The following is a 16576-nucleotide window of genomic DNA, read 5'->3' as shown; positions in this document are numbered from 1 at the left end:
CCACAAGAGTCAGATTATATTTAATTTTCTAAATCAGAAAGCCATTTGGGGCTTTCTAGGCCACAGAGGAAGAGGAGGGTTCCATGTTTGGATAATGGGACTCAGGCCCAGGGTCTGGGGAAGTTTTCAGATGCAAGGGTAAATAACATATAAACAAACACAAAGAGGACGGGGAGTTGGAATCCGGGGCACATGTTACCAAAAGGCTGTATCCACCAGGCGATTGGAACCTTCCATTTATAACTCTTACAGCAGGAATGAATTTAGGGTGGGCTGAGAGCAAGATAATGGCTTGTGTGTATCTGTATCTACACACACAGTGCACAGAGTGCACAGACTTGTACAGCCACACCCACACATAAACACACTCGGAGCAATCAGTTTACCCACTAATGAAATGCAGCCGTGGGCACGGTGGAAGCCAGCAGCTGTTGACCACCACCCAGATTGTCTACTCAATACTCTGGGAGAGGAAGAAGGAAGGAAGTCTGCAGAGAGTGGAAATTATCAAGAGACTCAAGATAGGTGGCAGCAGACATCCTGAACATTATTTAGGCCGAGGTTTTAAAAAAATCAGGTGTGGCTTGCTTTCCTCCACAGGCACAGTCCTAAAGAGTTGCATGCAAAGTGAATTTTTGTAAATTAAATCATCATTTTAATGCAGTAGGGGAGCTCGCTATTTAAAGGAGCCTTTCACGGAATCTTTCTGTAATGGCAATAATTGGCTCCAGATTTCTGCATTTTGTAAATGTGCATTTTCTCATGCTAGGTTTTCTTAAAATGTCATCTACCTGCTCCCTCTCACAATGCCCTATCTCATACTTAGAGTCACCTGTTAGTATTAAAATCATTTGACAGAGAGGAGTTAAGGACATGTCAAAAGCAAAGAAGGGCGAATATAGGGTCAGTGGTCCCTCCAGAGGCCTTGACAGACATCGCTAATCAATCCCAGCACTCCTCCCAGCTGAGCCCTGATGCAACACAGATGTCTTCTTAAGACAGCACTATAGGCAACCAGAACTAATCAATTGGAATCAGTTCAAAGGATAAAACACATTTGCCATTCAGGGTACTGGCTCTACAATCACTCCTTCAGGCCATGTAAAAATCAGTTTGGATCCTAAATTAGTAGTCCATTGCCTAACCTGGAATGTGACTGGGAGGTCCACACAAGCAGGAGTATTTTCTCCCTGTCCGAAGCTGCCAGAGCCTCAGCCAGTATACCCTGCAGGACACACACCGATGCTCCCCTAAACATCACAGAGGCCATCTACACCTGCCCACAGTGCCTCACAACCAGCGTGGGCCCCGCACACCACAAGCTAAAGATAGACCACCTTAGAGCAGCAATTTTGCCACATGATTTTCTTGGGGGGAGGGGGGAGTATCAACTTTGGTGTTAATTTTTTTCTGAATGTTAAAATAAACTTGGATCTGTTGAGGAGTAGATTGAAAAATTAGCATGGATTTTCAGATCAAACGCAGGCCCCAGAGAAAGCTGGCTGTCCCAACAACTCCATCCCAAACGCTGGTGCCTCCTTTCTACTCTGCCTTGGGTGGCACTTCAGTGGGTAAGACTGCTCATCCGGATGAAAAAAAAAAAAAATCATTCTTTCCCTTGCCGTGGACTCTAAGTCCTTGGCCAAGAAGGCAACATGACAAAGGAAATTTAGAAGATCTTTTTATATGTCATCCCCAGATCCCCATTTCACCAAATGTGTCCAGGCCTGGCACTAGGCACCAGGCATGGTGAGAGGTGTTCTCATGAGCATTCGTCACGTAATCCTGGCAACCAGTACCAAAATACTTGAACAGGTATTACATAAGCTGGGAGCTACCATGGCCAATAACGCCTGCTCCCTTTTGCTACTGTGACTTAAGACTGCAAGTGCACAGTGCTCTGCCAGAGGTCTGGTGATACTGCAGGTCAGCTCCAACCCTCTGCCCACAGTGGGCATACGAGAGAGCTTCCAATACACCACAGCAAACCCTGAGTGTGGCTAGAATCCTCACTCATCAACACCCACGTCCTATTAGATTTCTAAGTACAGATGATAACTCAGGCAAATAGATTCCTGTTTTATGAATAGTCCTTTTGGAAAATGATTAAAACAATGCCTATGTATATTCAGATTTCTATCTTTTGCCTAGAGTCACCACAAACAGCAGTCGGCAATGAAAATAATTACTTACCCTGAAATGTCAACAGCCTCTCAGCACAGAAAAATAGAAATCAAATTGTTTAGATTAACAAATGCAGAGTTATCACTCGTTAATATGAGAAATGAAATGTTTTAACTATAAAAAACATTGCAGATGAAAGACCCAATTTGCAGGGTATTCTGTGAGAACCACAAATTATCTTTCACAAGGACTACAGCTCATGAGGGGTAATTTGAAAACGTCTCATAGATTATTTTCAGCTGCTTATTGCTGCTGTCATATTCATAAATTCCCCTCTATAAATGCCCTTCTATCATAGAGCCTTGCTGAGGATTTGCTGTGAACAAATTTCATGTATAGTATTGATTGTTTCTGAGCAAACCATCTAAAATACTGTTTTTTCATTATACTTAGTGGAACAGTATGACTATAGACTGGTGATTTTTGTTTTGCCAGAGATCACAAATTCACAATAGCAGGACCCAACAGATGCTGTAGCTGTCTGAAGTGAGGCATATAGAAAAGTGTGAAGAATATACCCTGCCATAGAAATTGCAGAGAAAGAAGACCTAGTGTCAAATCGATACCTGAAAGCTTTTAAAACTAAGGTGAATATCCCTGACTTGCAGGAAAAATGTTGTGCCTAAGATGGATAAAATACAATGGACAACTGGGTGTTTTATTTTTCCTTACAAAAATGCAAGAGTGAGAAGCGATTCCCATGATTTCCTCCTGAAGATTCATAAAAATGAAATCTCATTACCTGAGTTACCCTAGAAATAAGACACTGGTGCCTTAGATCCTAAATATTAAAGGAAGTGGACAAATCAATTTCTAAAATAATCTATCCGTAGCACACATTAATACAATTATACAACTGTTAGAAACCTATACCTTTCAATTGGAAATCAGGAAATAATTGTTTCTGGTTTGGTTAAACCCACCAGTATATCCATTGCTAAATGTTATTGGACAGAAATCTACCAGCAAATGATATTCTAAACCCTATATGGCATCACTGGAATGTGGCTTATATGCATAACTTTCTGGAACTATCTTGTTTTCCCTTTCGATGAAAATACTTGCTTTCTTTTCTCTCTTTCTCTCTCTCTCTCTCTCTCTCTTCCTTCCTTCCTTCCTTCCTTTCTTTCTCAAATTGCAATGAAGTCTCAAAGAAACCCTCATTCCATCTGGAGAAGCTGCTTCATGGTCTACCACTCTCCTTTCAGATTCTTTTTTTTTTTTTTAAGATCTTATTTATTTATTTGAGAGAAAGAGAGAGCACAAGCCGGAGAGGCAGAGGAAGAGGGAATCTCAAGCAGACTCCCCTCTGAGTGTGGAGCCTGATGTGGGGTTTAGTCCCAGGACCCTGAGATCATGACCTGAGCCAAAAACCAAGAGTCAGACACTTAACCAACTGTGCCATCCAGGCGCCCTCCTTTCAGATTCTTAACTGGAGTATCCACACATACTTTTCACTCCATTGATACTAAATATTTATTTGGATGGACAGGATGTCACCGAATTACAAAGGCCCATCAAGAAGACCCAGAAAAGGAACCAGATGATTGGGCGTTGAGAAAATCCCTAGAGAGTATTTAGTTTAGGCCTGGCAAATTTGGGATAGCTGTGAGAACCAGCCTCCCTACCCATGCCAGACATCACTAATAGATTTTGGCAAATTTATCTTCTGAGCCCAGCCACGGCCTCAGAATCCTTTTAAGTTTGTTTTGCAGGTTCTCAGTACTGATCATCTGGAGTTAACAATAAAGGTGAAACCTATTTGTTACCCTGATATAGTTCTATGCTCTAATTTTACAAATAGAAGCATGGAAAAGGCACAGGACTTTTCTAAAGTCACACAGGTAATTAGTTATAGACTTGACAAGTGCAGCTGCAGGAACATGGGGTTAACATGGATAATACAACCCGAACCACCATTCTTCATGCATTCTGTGTGAACCGCAGTATCAAGATGATGACATTATTATATTAATTGTAATAACACATTCAAAATTTATTGAGCACCCAGTTTTGCATCAGTTGTTTCCCAAATATAATACTTTCATTTTCTCTAAGCCTCACACTGACTAAACCATGTGGGCATTTTACTGCCACGTTACAGTTGAAGAAAGACAATCACTGGATTTGGGTTATTTTTTCAAGGTTGTACCACTAGTAAGTAGTGGAGTAGGAATTTGGATGCAGGTCTTTCTAAGGCCAACACCCAACAACGTTTTTTGGGATGTGACAGGTTTGAAGAAGTCAGAGTTGGGATCCTTTCCTAGCACTACCGACACCTACCTTAAAATACGGCAGAGAAAAGAAACCCAACCACCAGCCAGTGTGTTAGTGCCAGAACTCTGGTCCCACCAAGACCCAGGAAATCAGCTGTAAAGACCAAGAAAAATGAAGGTTCTTATATCACCCATGACCCTGCTGAGCTGGAAAAGATGTTCTTAGAATGGGAGGGGTAGAAATTCAGCTGTACTCTCTTGCAGCTACTTGAGAAAATGATATAATTGGTTACTGCCTAATAAGTAGTGTTGCTCATGAATACAAAGAAGAAAAAAATGTTATGAGGATCTAGAAGTTGGAAATGCTGCTCAATGATATCCAAGACTCCAGGACGGATGCCCACTATCCAAAGCAGAGATATGACCATCATACAGATCCTTACTCTGGTATCTTTCCTCTGAGACAGGGGGCTTCACAAACCAGTGGGAAACCATTCCCTCCCATGTAAGATGTCTGTGGACATTTAACTCCTACAACACCTGCTATTAAGACCTTGCTGTTTTCCTCCACTAGAGAGGAAGAATCTCAACAATGTAGCATATAATAGGATGATACATGGAAGGCAGGACAGTGAGATAAGCACAATTTAGAGGCCACAGTTTTTATCTACTGTTTCTTACAAGGAATGAAAACTACAGATGACTTTGATTCACCTAAGTAGTCAGACTACCAGGCAGCAGGACATGGCATCTTTTACCAGTCTGCAATGCCACTCTAGATGGAAGATATCTAGACACTGGATATTTGTTTAGGGGCTGTGCATATCAATTAGTCTTCTATATTAGTCTCCAAGGATTACTCTGAAGTCAACAATAAGGGACACTTAAGGGGAAGTCATCCACCTTGTTCAGTGGCAACCATCCCATATTTTAATGGTGATTAAAATTAAGAAAGAAACCTAAATGGATCCTCCTAAAAGATATTTTTAAAAAAAGGAACAAAGGCAGCACTGCCCATAAGATGCAGAAGAAGCATTAAAACATACCTTAGTACAATTTTTAAAGTTTCTGATTGGATTTGGTGTCATTATACCCACTCACATTCCATTGGCAACAATACGTATATGGCTAAGTTTGGAGTTAAGGAGGCACAGAAGCATACAGCTCCAATAGGAAGGCATAGCGAGTGACACGGCAATGGCAAGGATATTTGTTTCCCTTATAAAAAACAAAGGAGTAAATAACTGCAAACAATCATAAAATAATAATGAAGAATAAAATAATAATAACTAATAATAGCAAATGATAAATGAATAAAACTACATACATAACTAAGTGAAAAAAATGAATAAAATCTACCATAGCCACCATCAGAGGTACAAAGGAAACATTGCAACATATTGAATCAGTGATATAGAATACCTAATAGGGAATATTCACTCCAGGAATATGGAAGAAAGAAACAGTGATGAAAGTAATAGAAGATGACAGAAATGAAGGAGCAAATGTGAAGAACTAACATATGGATAATTGGTTTTCCTGATAAATAGATTAGAATTTATCAAAGAGAAGGAAAGAAAATCTGAGAAGGTATCTTCCCTGAGCTAAAGGAAAACTCCAATTCTATAGATCAAGAAAAGCTTCCTATAGGAGAGATTAATGAAAAAAATCTTAGAAGGTAGTTTAGCTTAGTGTTTGGTACATAAAAGTCTCAATCAGTATATATTAGGGGAAAAAAAACCACAAACAAAACAAATGGATTCTGGTAAAATTTTCAAGTTTTAAAGAACAAATTAAAAATTCTGAAGTCTAGAAACCAACCAAACAAATAAAAAACAAACCTTAACAAGGAACCAAAGTACGATTGCAATTCTCAGATACGCAATGGTTCAGGGAGCATGCCACCAATACATTGCTTTTGAAGAAAAATGACTCAAGATCTACTTTAATTGATCAAGGGATGAATTATAAAAAGCAAGAGGAAAGGGGAGGGGAGTAAGGAGTGCAAGAAGATCTTAAAAATGTGGAAGCCATGCCATTCAAGTGCCAACAATATGCACTAAAATCAGTTAAAGTCAGAGTTAAGTCTGAATGATTTAGCTAATATGGTTACAAAACAATGCAAAGTCAATAATTTGACAAATTTCTAAGCACCTTCTGCATGCCAGGCAATTTTCTAAGTATCAAAGATGAAGCAGAGAATAAAAAATATAAAGTATATGCTCCATTGAACTTAACATCTCACAGAAGGAGAAGATAAAAACATACAAAATATATATCAGAGGGTGGAAAAGCAGGTGTGTGGGGCACAGAGTACTGCTGTTATGGGAGAAGAAGAGTTTCTACTTTACACATGGTGATCAGGAAATCCCTCCCACAAAACAGTTGAGCAAAAACTTGAAGGAAAATATGGAACCAGTGGTGAAGATATCTAGAGGAAAACTGTCCCAGGGAGAAGGCACAGCAGGTGCAACAGCACTGACATAGGAGCAAGTTTAATGTGCTTGAAGAACAAAACAAGGGCAATGTGGCTGAGTGAGTAAAGGTGGAAGTAGAAGGAGCTGAGGTTAGAGGGTAACTAGGGGTCAAATCATGTAGGACCCTGTGCATTGTGAGTTGACCTGTGGAGACAGCCACATGGCAAGGAAGTAAGGGAGGCTGCTGACCAACAACCAATGAGGACTGAATGCTGCTAAGCTTCTCAGGAGGGAACGTGTAAGCATTTCCTCTGTTTGTTGAGCCTTCAGATGAGACCACAGCCCCAGCAACATTTTCATTGCAGGCCCATGAGAGACCCTGGCACAGTACATGGATTGCAGTCTTTGTGAGAAACCCCAAGCCCGAGGACCCAGCTAAACTTCACCCAGATCCCTGACTCACAGAAACTGTGAGATAACGAATGTTTGCAGTTTGGATTCCATAATGTGGAAGTTATAGGTAACATTGAGGAGAAGCTCTTCACTGTGGATGAAACCTGTCTGGGGTGGGTTCTGGAAAGAATAAGAGAGAGGAGATGTGGGATGATCCAACAGCATAATAGAGCAAGAAATGCATGACACAAATGAAATAATTCAATAACAAAAATAATTTTGGCTTAAAAACCTGTCTATATCAGCACAAATCCAGAAGTTGGTAGGAATAAGTTAGTGATGCAAAAGCATAAAAAATGACCGCAAACTACGGATACTTCCAAAATGTCTTTTTTGTTTGTTTGTTTAAAGACAATTGTACACTCCCATATGCCTCCGCCTGTTCACATATAATTTGGTCTTGAAGTAGGAATGACAATTAGATGCCGATGCTTGTCTCGCGCAGAACGTTTCATCCAGAATGGAACTCAGGAGCTCGTGGTGGGCACAGACTTGGGGAGGTCATGGGAATTCCCAGTCCTTGATCAGCACTGTCCCTTTCCCACCACCACCTGGCCAAAGCATTTTCCATGAGTAGGAGAGTCCTCAGGCTGACCGTCAGAGCATTTATGTTCCTGCTTCGGACTATGCTGATGCCTGTCCCTCTCTTCCAGGGAGGGGAGGTTCACATCAGCTCTTTTATCCTCTGTGGGCACTTCACTTAGCATGAGTCACATATATTCTAGTCTTAAACAAGATCAAGATCCCAACAAGGTCACTAGGAGATTTGCCTGGATAAAGCCAGCTAAATAAATCCCCAAATCTCTCATGAGTCATGTTGGAAAAAAAAAATCCCACAAACCGTTTTCCACCAAAGCATGTGAGGGCATTTCCAATGCTCTACTGAGCATTATGCTGATTACACTGTTGAGAGGTTTATAAACTAGAGCGAAGATTAAGTAAATCACTGTCTTGACTGACAACGAGAGCATATATTTTTAGAAAGCTTAGGATCTTTGATTGGGATTTCTGTGTAACCGCATATACAAAAACATTAGGCACAACAGATAGGCACCTTCTGATACATGAAGCTCCGTCTTCAACATTTACTTACATAGACTCTGATTTATATATCCACTTCATTTTGATAAGATAAAAATATGGTGAAATAAGTGAGTGAACAAAGGGCCAGGTAGTAAATATTCTTGGCACTGTAGTCCATATGGTCTCTATCCAACTACTGAGCTCTGCCATTTTAACAGGAAGGAGTACATAGACAATAACGGCATAGCAGTATTTCGTGTTTACAAAAACAGATGGCAGATATCAGACAAAGTACTTATATCCAGAATATGTAAAGAACTCGTATCTCAACAATAAAAAGACAGATAATGTGATTGAAATATGAGTAAAGGACCTAAAAAGACATTCCTCCAATGAACAAATGCAAGTAGCATAGGAAAAGATGCTCAGCATAACCAGTTATTAGGGAAATGCAAATCACTTCACACCCACTAGGATGGCTAAAACAAAGAAGACAGATAATCCCAAGTGTTGGTAAAGATGTGGAAAAATTGGAACCTTCATACATTGCTGATGGGACTGTAAAATGGTGCAGCCACTTTGGAAAACAGCTTGGTAGTTCTTCAAAATATCAAATATAGAGTTACCCTACGACACCGAAATTCCACTCTTAGGTGTCTACTACCCAAGAGAAATGGAAATATATATCAACACAAAAACCTGTATGTGAATGTTCATTATCAACATTGTTAATAATAGCTAAAAAACGGGAACCCAAATGTCCATAAACTGATGAATGGATAAACAAAATGGTGTACATACAAACAATGGAATATCATTTGGCAGTAAAGAAACAAAGTATTGACATATATTACAATATGGATTGACCTTGGAAACATTAAGCTAAGTGAAAGAAGCTGATCACACAAGGCCATATACTGTGTGTTTCCATTTATCTGCAAAGCCCAGAATAGGCAAATCCATAGAGAGAGAAAGTAGATTTGTGATATCCTGTGGCTGGGGTAAGGGACAGGTATCAAGAATGAGAGAGTGTGTGTACAAGGGTTCTTTCTGGGATGGTGAAATTGTTCTAAAATTATTTATTTATTTATTTCCTTATTTATTATTTATATATCTATTTATTTATTTGAGAGACAGCGTATAAGATGGAGGAGAAGCAGAGGGAGAGGGACAGAGAATCTGAAGCAGACTCTGCACTGAGCGTGGAGCCTGACGCGGGGCTCCATCTCCCAACAGTGAGATCATGACCTGAACTGAAACCGAATCAGATTCTTAACTGACTGAGACAGCTAGGCACCCCAAAATTGTTGTAAAATTAGACTGTGGTGATGGTTGCACAACTCTGTGAATACACTAAAGTCCAATAAGCTATACAATTTACATGGGTGAATTTTATAGTATGTGAAATATATCTCAATAAAACTATAAGAAAACAAAACAAAATTGGCTGCAGCCTAGATTTGGTCCCATGGGCTATAGTTGGCCAACCTGTGTTCTAAGGCACAGGTACCTGAACGTGTGCGTTTCAAAGTTTTGTGAAACATGTCAAGATACCATAATGGCATCTATGCAAGTTTTCACAGAGGACAGCATGTGGCAATAAGCACTGGCTAGTGAGTAGTGGTGGGTGTAGCCAATAGTCATGCTAACAACAGAAGCAGTAGCAATGATAATTTAGCAGCTACTCATGATCGAGCACTCACTGTAAGCATTTGCCAGGTACTGTATCTATATTTATAAACAAGTTTATTTCTCTTGACAGAAACCAGAGGGGTCCCCTAAAGCCAGACAGAACCTGGGTGTAAGTCATTCTCCATTATTGGTAAATTCCCTTCCTTTTCTGTGATGATGAAATCAATCTCCCTCTTTAAAAACTAGGCTGTTTTAGAAATCCATCTGAAGCACCAATCAGCCTCGTTTTATAGGAGGGGTGACATGGCCCTGGGCTCACTGCCAAACCCTTGGTTCACATTGGCTTTAAAGCCCAAATCACACCAGGACCTCAAAAAGAGGGGTCTCAACCTGCTGATTCAGAATGCACAAGCCAGGCACGAGGATCTGTTATCTGAAAATTCTGCCGCTGATTTTTGGGTGGAGGATACGCTGGCGCTTTTGATAAGGTTTATAAAAGGACAGAGACTCTTGGCAGTGAGTATCCTGGGGAGTTAGCACACAGGATCCAGTTTCTCAAAACTCTGGGCTATTTTTATTTCTGGAACAGGAATCCTTACCATGCCCACATCCCTGCCTATGGTGGCATGTGGGGCAGCTGTTCTACGTGGTGACTTGAAATTCAGCGTAATTGGCAGCTCCATCATTAACCCATTTCTATGATGTTTGCTGTTGTCAGTCATATGGCTTAGACCTCCTTTTGCCACTGCATTGCTCCTATTTGTCAGCTTAAAAAAAAGAAGAGAAAACCAAATGCCAAACACACAAAAGCCTTACCTCATAGCTGACATTTAGAACGAAGACCCGCCTTGGGTGCCCCACCTCTCCCTGGGTCATCTGCCCACCTGCCTGTCAGTCCTGCTTTAAGATCCTACTAAATACTCCTGAAACCTGAGATACTCATCTGTGTCTCAGAGTACCCACCTGGAACGTGGCTACAACATGTATGAGGGATCTCATTCAAGATTCTTGGAGAAGTTTGTTCCGTCTGCCTGGAATGCCCTTCCCACGGATCTTGGCATGATGGCTGCATCTCACCAGTTAGGACTCGGCTCCTGTCAGGCCTTCCCTAACCACCCCCCTCCCCGCAGTCTGGAGAGGCATGGCGCCCGCCACACAGCCAAACATACACGTGTGAAGATGAGCATGCCTCTCTGCCTTTGCCACTGCCAGCATCACCTCATCTCATTATCCTGGTCTATTTTCTTTTTTTTTTTTTTAAGATTTTTTTTTTTACTTTATTCATTTGAGAGTGAGAGAGAAAGAGACAGAGAGCATGAGCTGGGGGGAGGGGCAGAGGGAGAAGCAGACTTCCCACTGAGCAGGGAGCCCGATGTGGGACTTGATCCCAGGACTCTGGGATCATGACCTCAGCCGAAGGCAGATGCTTCACCGACTGAGCCACCAGACACACTATCCCGGTCAATTTTCTATAAGAACATTTACCACTCTGGGGCCTTCCCTCCTCCCTCCTCTTCTCCCATTCATGCAATACTTGTCTGTTGTCTGTATCTCCCACACAAATGGAAGCTCTCCATTGGCAGCAGCTTGGTCTTACTCAGTGTTTTCAGGGAGTGCTGTGGCATTTGGGTGGAAGGATGCTTCACCGGGCAGCCGTCACCCCAGCCTCCAGGTACGACAGCATGCCAACAATGCCCTCTTAGAGTATCAACCAACAACCCTCCAGACACTCCGCGCTGACCTCGAGGGTGCTTGTTCCCAGCTGTATCCCCAGTACTATGTATGCAGTACATGCTAGATATACACTTATTGAATGACTTCATTACAAAAGGAAGAAATGGAACAAGGTCTTTTTACAAATGAGCCTATAAGGGAAAACATTTTGAATTTGAATTTGAAAGCGCTAAAGGTTGAAGTTTGCCTGTCATTTCTCAATCTCTCCCCTACTGACATTTTGGGCCAGATAATTCTTTATTGTTTTCAGGGGCTGCCTTTGTCTTTAAAAAGAAAAAAAAGATTTTATTTATTTATTTGACAGAGAGAGACACAGCGAGAGAGGGAACACAAGCAGGGGGAGTGGGAGAGGGAGAAGCAGGTTCCCCGCTGAGCAGGGATCCCGATGCGGGGCTCGATCCCAGGACCCTGGGATCATGACCTGAGCTGAAGGCAGACACTTAATGACTGAGCCGCCCAGGCGCCCCTGTCCTGTGTCTTATAGGATGTTTACCAGCATCCCGGACCTCTGTCCACTAGATGCCAGTAGCATCCCCCTCTTAACCAGCTGTGACAAAAATGTTTCTACGTGCTATCAGATGTCCCCTGGGTGGGAGGGAACTGCCCCTGGTTGAGAACCACAGTTTAAGGGGTAAGTATTCATTTCTGCCAAGATGAAACACTCCTTTTGCTCAGATCTGACAAACTAGAACTTTAGTGACGCAGACCTGACATGTAATTCCTGCCCTACTAGTTAACTTGCATACCCCAAAAATGTGAGATGCCGCCAAAGGAGTATTGTTAACCTGATGATTTGCCTCTAACATCTTGCCAACCATTATTCACCGGTTTCTAATGAAGGGTTCATATTAAGCAGTACACTCAGTTTAAATATCACCTACCTGGCAATAGCTGGTGGCCCACAGTATTCATCTCTTTCCTAATTTGCTGGTTAAAATGAGATCTTCTGACCTCACTGATATGAGGAATTCTTAATCTCAGGAAACAAACTGAGGATTGCTGGAGTGGTGTGGGGTGGGAGGGATGGGGTGGCTGGGTGATAGACATTGGGGAGGGTATGCGCTATGGTGAGTGCTGTGAATTGTGCAGGACTGTTGAATCACAGATCTGTACTTCTGAAACAAATAATGCAACATATGTTACAAAAAAAGAAAAAGAAGAAGATAGCAGGAAGGGAAGAATGAAGGGGAGTAAGTCAGAGGGGGAGACGAACCATGAGAGACGATGGACTCTGAAAAAAAACTGAGGGTTCTAGAGGGGAGGAGGGTAGGGGGATGGGTTAGCCTGGTGATGGGTATTAAAGAGGGCACCTACTGCGTGGAGCACTGGGTGTTATGCACAAACAATGAATCATGGAACACTACATCAGAAACTAATGATGTAATATATGGTGATTAACATAACAATAAAAAAATTTAAAAAAAAGAGATCTTCTGTCCTAACATCAAGCATTCCCCTTCATTGTACTGCCTAGAATTATGCAAGTGAGACCACATCACCCCATTTTCAAATTCCCCCCCAATGAATGGGTTTAATGTGTTTCTTTTTTTTTTTTTCTTCAACATGTTTCTTGCAAAGAAGCAGACTGGCAGATCAGAGAACCCCCTAAATTTACTAAAAATAATTGAATTTTACACTTAAAATAAGTGAATTTTTGGTATGTACATCACACCTCAAAAAAAAAAAAATCCGTTTTAAAAAACTGTTTTCATAGGAAAACAATGCCTCTATGGTCTCTCATCTACTTTTTTTTTTTCCCCCTGCTGCTGATCAGATTAGCTATTCTAAGCATCACTTCAATGCTCAGACCTCAGAGAAGACATTTACTGATGTAGAGGTAACTGCCGGGCCGGCAGAACTGCCATTAGGATGGGGCACTAAGCAGTTTTTCTATTCCTTAAAATATCCATAGTGGTCTGTGTCAGGTTACTAGGGCATGGATTAGAGTTGTAGGGGCTGACTGCACCTCTTAGAGTTTCCGTCAAATATTGTGTTCCCGTCGTCTGGACAGTACAATTTGCCTTTATGTACCTACACAGGACAGGGGAAAATGAAGCCCGTCTTCCTTGAGTTATTTATTCTGCCACGATTTTTGACAAATTTACCACACGTCAACCTTTGCGCTTAGCACTGGGGATACAAAGATAATCGGGACCGTCCTTGCCTTTGGAGAGTTTTTAAATTTTATTTAAGAAATCAAACTGGAACATATGTAGAAGAGGTTCTAGATTTTGATATGCTAAAATTTACATTGTAAAGCAAATGCAAAAAAAATCAGAATTTATTATCTGTTATTTAAAAATCCCGAAATCCGAACTTCTTTAGAGAAAACTGAGATGCTGTATTGTGTATTTGTCAGAGAGAGTCCAAAAGGAGAATGGGGGGTCAGACATAACGTCCAAAGAGGGGAGAAGTCTCCTGTAGACTTCCACCTTCCCTGGTGACTCACTTCTGCCCTCTGTGTATTTCTCTTTCTCTCCATGTCATTTCCATCCTTGCTTGGTAGAAGCAGAGCCCATGACTTTGGACAATAGGGCCCAGTCTCCCCATTACGAGCAGCGGAGAGAAGTAACACCACGATCTATGTAATTTATGGAACTCAAGTCAGTAATAACTAAGTGAGGGCAAAACAGGTTTCTACAAGTTCAGTTCATTTTATAAAATTCTTATTGAGGATCACTCCACTATGCCTCCACTATGTACTCTCCAGGGTTCTGTTCTCAGCAACAGGAGAGGAAAAGAACAGTTTCTGACTTCCAGGACCTTCTAGATAATTGTCCAGCTTTTCTATTCACCTGCCCTGGGTGGACATGGCTTTAAAAATAACTGCTATTCTACAGCTCTCCAGGGGAGGGAGGGAATGTCATTGTGGAGCCTGGTTCTTACTCGAGTATATCTAGAGCGCCTGGTAAAAGAAAGGGGCCAGGAAATAGTGAATAAATGAGTGAACGAATATGCTGTCTACTTGAAGATAAAAATAGGTCACCTCAAATCCTAGCATTTTTATACTTTTTCATATTCCAGTATTTTATTTGTTTTTTCATTTTATCCCCAAATCAAGCCAGAGTAAGGTGAGGGAGGTTATGATCCCAATCTTATTTTAGATAGATCTTCAGAGACCCAAGACCACATGTTTAGCCAGTTACAGAGGGGGTGACAAACCTATGTGGACTTTATAGTCTGAGGGTTGCGTTGCTAATAACGACAGAAGAATGGATGAGGAGCCTGAGGTGCACAGAAGGCTCCAGAGCTCTGGAGAGTCTTGGTAGGCCAAAGAGAAAGTCCTACCACTTCTTCCTTTGCGGAGGGAAAGCAATTAAGAAAATTCAGCATACTAGTGGCAGCTGGAAAGTTGGCAGGTCCCTCAAGAGAAGGACTGTAAGCAATGTCATAGGCCAAGAAGATGGATGGGGCCCATTTATGCACCAAGGCTGACACACAAATGGAATCCTGCCCAGTTTGACAGCCCTTTCTTCAAGGATGTCATTGACAGATGAGTATCTAAATGTTTTTGTTTAAAAAAGACAACAAGAAAAAAAAGAAAGAAAGAAAAAAGAGAATAAAGCACAAACAAAACAAAACAAGAAACTCTTTCTGTCCCAAACAGACACACATAGCCAGTGAACATGAGAATACCAGACCAGCCTTGAGAGGAGCACAAGCTTTTCAAAGTCACCCTTGATAATTATTTGCAAAGTTGTACACCTTTCCTTCCAAAGACATTTCAATTTAACACAAGGATTTCATTGAAACCCCAAATTACTGCCAGTTGGCTGTATTCCATCTGCTATTGGGGGCACACTGGTGGGGGCAAGCCTGCTCACATATTCACCTTCACTTGCCAAAACAAGGCTTCTTCCCCAATTAAAATGACCTTTTTTATTTTCGAGTAGTAAACAATGTCTACTTAACTTGAGAAAAATACACAGAAGAAAGTTACCGAACCTAATCACACAGTGACATGATGGTTGAGTCAGAGTCAGCTCAATCTGTGGGGAGAGCGGGAGAGGCCACTCTGCTCTTGGAGACAGAAGGGTCCTCTTGAGGTCATTGCCTTCATGGTGCCGCATCCCTGGCAACCTTCAAGAGCAGACCAATCAAATCTGTTTTACTTACGTCTACCAAACACACTCTTCAAAACAAGGTTAATCACCACCAGTTTTAGGTAAGTACTAAATACAGTTCCTCAGATAACCTTGCTTCTTTGTTTTGCTCTGTAATTATCTTCTGAAGATGGGGACCGGTTGATACACACTGAGTAGCAGTAAACAGCAGGATGTCTCTTCCACCCACTCAGGGTTGGCCAAACCATGTCTCATGACCTGCCTGTGGTCTCTGGCCAGCCGTGTCACTCCACAGTAGACCAGTTTAGATCAGCAAACCATTTGGAAAACTCACATTCTCCTCAACACTGGATGCACAGTACCCAGGCTGAGTCTACATTTCGCCCATGCTCAGACATTTACAACATAATAGGCATTTGGAAACATTTGACCTTGGTTTGCAGGCTTGGACGGGGTGGCTGGGATGGGCACAGTGATCTTACAGGGGACACAGAACATCCTTCATGACAACTGAATGAGAAACCTAAGGAAAAGGTTTTCAGAAAATTCCAAACAGATGGACAGTCGCTTTGGTCAGACCATGTCTTTGACAGCTGCTGTTGGAATGGCCCCACTCCAAGGAGATAACATGCCTCCAAAACTAGCTGGCAGGGTCACCGTAGGGAAAGCAAGGCTGACCTCCTTTGAGCAAAAGTAAACCCTACTGAGTTAAATGATCCTGTCTCCTACTTTCTTCAAGGAACATGAGACGCTAGGTGAGAAAATTTGAAGACAGCTGCCGTGAATCTTCAGAGTCCTTATCTCCTGTCTGATTAGTTACAGGTCTGTCTAGTTCAAGAGGATCTACAGGTCA

The 16576-nt window shown here is 41.7% G+C and overlaps 1 protein-coding gene across 5 annotated transcripts in view; it reads right to left on the bottom strand.

Annotated features, from left to right (window-relative positions):
- The window catches only part of CACNA2D3 (calcium voltage-gated channel auxiliary subunit alpha2delta 3), an 891383-nt gene that overhangs the window by 158175 nt on the left and 716632 nt on the right, over positions 1-16576 (bottom strand). The gene's annotated exons all lie outside the window — the stretch shown is intronic.

This window comes from Zalophus californianus, chromosome 1 (assembly GCF_009762305.2).
Source record: "Zalophus californianus isolate mZalCal1 chromosome 1, mZalCal1.pri.v2, whole genome shotgun sequence".
NCBI lineage: Eukaryota > Metazoa > Chordata > Mammalia > Carnivora > Otariidae > Zalophus > Zalophus californianus.
Note: the sequence above shows the minus strand (reverse complement) of the source record. Positions and strands in the feature narration are given on the sequence as shown.